The sequence below is a fragment of the Coregonus lavaretus genome (genome assembly GCF_964263955.1).
Source record: "Coregonus lavaretus genome assembly, chromosome: 19".
NCBI lineage: Eukaryota > Metazoa > Chordata > Actinopteri > Salmoniformes > Salmonidae > Coregonus > Coregonus lavaretus.
This window is the reverse complement of record NC_140006.1, coordinates 14757721-14761983: the sequence shown is the minus strand read 5'-3', so window position 1 is coordinate 14761983 and position 4263 is coordinate 14757721.

Sequence of the window (4263 nt, the reverse complement as noted above, 5' to 3'; positions counted from 1 at the left end):
TGCCTAACCTAAGCATGCTGCTTCACAGATCAACAGTAGTGAACATTTGCTGCAGAAATATTAACTGTTTTTATTAATTGATCATAGTATAGCTTTTGCTATATTGAAATGTTCATTAGGCCTACTGGACGGATTTCTCCATAGAGGTGTCTGTTAGGGTGGAGATCAAATCTTCAGCAGAGTCATCCTTCACATCCTCATCAGTAGCGATCATGTCCTTAGTGCTCTCAGGGGTCAGTGCCATGTCAGGAGTGGAGTTCTGGGTGCTTGAGTCTGATGTGTGAACCTCTGTCATGGTCTCTGATGACTGGGTGGTCACCATGGAGATCTGTCTCTGAGAGGTGGCAGTGGTCTGTGTGTCTGTGTTCATATCTGTTGTCTGTGTTTCTGTCTGCGCCTGTGTCGAAGTGTTGGTAGTGGATGGCTTTCTCTCTGTCCTAGTTGCCATAGACGAGGTGGTCATAGGGACTCCAGGTAGCTGCCACTCCAGCGGGAGGATGGCCAGGTTCCTAGCCTGGGAGAACTGGGAGAGGGAGCTCTACCCGGAGGAAGAGGGGGGTTAGGTTGAGGTCAGAGAGGAAACTGCCTGAATGTGTGAATCTCTGAATGTCTGTATAGTAAGTCAGGTTTCAGTAACTTACGTGGGCACGTGGTAGCGTCGGAGAGTCAGGTCTTATGTATATTTCCTCCACATGGGTCTTCACTTGCCGGGGTGTCCTTTGATTTGCCTGCATAAGACAATTGCAATACCCAATGATAAAACATTATGGGAAATATATTTTGCTCTCGATAAAATATGATACAGCATATTTGCTTGTCTCACAGAGTTCGGTCTTTGTCCCAAATGAGTTCCCTTGTCTGTTTCTGGTGTTGTACTTCTGGGTTTGTGGTCTTGAGATGATTTCAATAGCTGGACTTCAGTCCAGTCTTTCTCCCTCCCTACCTTTCCATTACTCTTGTCCTTGACCTTTTTGGTTGTAACATCTCCTCCAGACCAGTCTGAGCCTGTTTAGACATTTTGATTTTGAAGACACATCTTTCCAAGTGGAGCAATATCATTCTATATCTAATCAACAGACAACCCATAACACTCACCAGTATCAGATGCAGTATCTTCGTCCTGGTCCTTTTTACTCTGTCTGTACTGAGAGGCACGAGTTTTCTTCAGCTTGACTTTCCCTCCACAGCAGAAGAGAGTGAACAGCTGCAGGGCCGCCACAGCTGGATAGATGCTCTGCTTCTTCTCTTTCTGCTTGGTCTCCTTTGCTTTCTCCACAGGGGAGACCTCAGGGTCACAATCAGTACATCAGTTAGAAATCTACTGATATTTCAAACTACAATATAAATAGCCAATGAGCTCTAGTGTGTTTCCATGGCAAAATGTTACCCAATAATAACTAGGGTTAGTGCTAACCGAGATCCTTGAGACATCCCTACCCTAAACCCTAACCTTACCCTAACTCTAACCTTAACCATTTCAATTTCAATGGGGGTAAGGTCAGAGTTGGGACGTTCCATGGATTCCGTTAAGACTTTTTAACTAGTAGGGCCTACCCCATCCGAAGGGGCATTGTGACATTATCACATTTGTCAAGCAGTATCAAATTCAACACAATATACTGTGTTTTCCTTATTGTGGTCATTATCAATTATCAAATGCATTGGCAAATCCTCATTGATAAGCAGGTTTGGATGTCTTATCGAGTTAGATCTTTGTTTATTGTCTTTTTCTGTTTCCAGTGTCGTTCTGCGTTTGTGGTCCTTAGATTTACATTTTAGTCATTTAGCAGACGCTCTTATCCAGAGCGACTTACAGTTAGTGAATACATATATTATTAATTTTTTTATACTGGCCCCCCATGGGAATCGAACCCACAACCCTGGCGTTGCAAACGCCATGCTCTATCAACTGAGCTACATCCCTGCCAGCCATTCCCTCCCCTACCCTGGACGACTCTGGGCCAATTGTGCGCCGCCCATGAGTCTCCCGGTCGCGGCCGACTGCGACAGAGCCTGGATTCGAACCAGGATCTCTAGTGGCACAGTTAGCACTGCGATGCAGTGCCTTAGACCACTGCGCCACTCAGGAGATTTCTAAACTTCAATCCAAACTTTCTCGCTCCGAACCTTTCGTTTACTCTTGTGCTTGATCCTTTTCACATCACCTTCAGAATAGTCAGAGCCTGTAAGTGAAACATTTCCAAGACACATTATGTTTTTTTTCCAAGTGAAGCCTAAATAATTGTACTATGTAGCAGCACTAGTCAATAGGCACCTCCTCACACTCACCAGTATCAGAGTCATTATTGTTGTTCGTATCGTGTATTGTTGTTGCCTTTCTCCCCTCACCACTCTGGGAGGGATCAAATGGTGTCTTCTTCATCCTGACGCAGCTCAGCAGTGTACACAGCTGAAGAAAGGTCAGGGCTGGAGGGATGCTCTTCTTCTTGGGTTTATTTTTATGTTTATGGGTCTCCTTTCGTTGCTCCCAAGGAGAGACCAGAGTGACAGGGTCACTATGTGTCTGACCCATAACACGCTAGGGTAGTGTACTGTTGTAATCAATCAAATCAGTTATAGGTTGAGAGATGTAGCTAACACGCTCTACCTGAGCTTGTCTAACAATTTTAATGTGGTCTGGGATTATGTTAGAAGTGTGTTTCCGTGGCAACATGTTACCTCATAATGTTCCCTAGTGCTCCATCCCTGGTAAAGTGGCATTGTGACATCATCAAGTTATTTACCTATCCACATATCCACCCAGAACACTGGAGCAGCCTATTACTATAGACCTAGTCTGCCTTTATGTCTGTATGTCTGTCTGTCTGTACAGATGTAGGATCTTTAATTTGATCACTCTTTTGTTGCTGAGATTTGTACTGCAGAGCAAGAAATGCAAACTTGTATTGTATTACAAAAGGCTTCTAAAGTTTGTAATTTCCATTTTAAAATGTCAGACTTGATTTGCCCAAACAGAAAATGTATCAACCCCTACAAAAAATGTCCATTCATTATAATCCACATCATAATTCACATTTCCTGTTGCTGCAGAATTATTTTCCTGCTGTAGCAAACTGGCTCAAATTAAGATCATACATCTGTATGTCTGTCTCTCTCTTTCCTTCTCTCTCCATCTCTCTCTCTGCCTGTACTCATATTTAACCTCTCCCTTCACCCTATTGCAGCACTTTGTTTTCTCATCTATTTCCTGCCTGCATCATGTTGCAAGGAGATTGTGGCTGAGCACAGGTCAATCACTCCACATTGAGAATTAATTTAATTATTAATGAATGATTATACAGTTGATTATCAAGTGCCACACTCAACATATTACTACTGTTGGCAATCAGAATACATACTTGTTGTAGTCCAAGAGTCTACTCAGTGAATACATGCAGGCCAGTGGGCAAGAGTCATGGCAACACATCTATATTCACACCTCCTCTATGTCTGCACTATTAAAAGCAGATCGCCGCCACATGTAGCATAAGAGATAGGAAGCCTCCCTGGCTCAGCGCCTGTTAGTGTCAGATTTGAAGAGCTACATGTCAGCCTGATAATTACTCTGTGTCATCCGCTGAGGCAATTAGTGATAAAAGCTCACACAACGTGATAGGCTAACACCTCTGTAGGTACCTGGATGGATCACAGTAGCTTATCCACTTCACTCAGACCACTAATGATAGGTTTGCAGGTATGCACGCACACACGCACAAACACAAACACACACCACATGCACTCACTCACACACACACACACACACACACAGGCACACACGTCACACTCACACACTCCTATTGTCATACAGTAATGGTTGGTGTAGGTGGACTGCGGGACCATGGGTCGTAGGTGTTAACCAGATGAGAGGCGACTGCAGGACCATGGGTCGTAGGTGTTAACCAGACGAGAGGCGACTGCAGGACCATTGGTCGTGGTTGTTAACCAGACGAGAGGCGACTGCAGGACCATGGGTCGTGGTTGTTAACCAGACAAGAGGCGACGGCAGGACCATGGGTCGTGGTTGTTAACCAGACGAGAGGCGACTATAGGACCATTGGTCATGGTTGTTAACCAGACAAGAGGCGACGGCAGGACCATGGGTCGTGGTTGTTAACCAGACAAGAGGCGACGGCAGGCTGGCTGTCATAAAGGCGCTCAGAGAGACCTGTGACACTGCGCATACTAATGACAACTGAATTATTCATCTGTAGCGCGGCAACATCCAACAGCAGCGCAGCTAGCTAACGGCCTGGTTTATATCAG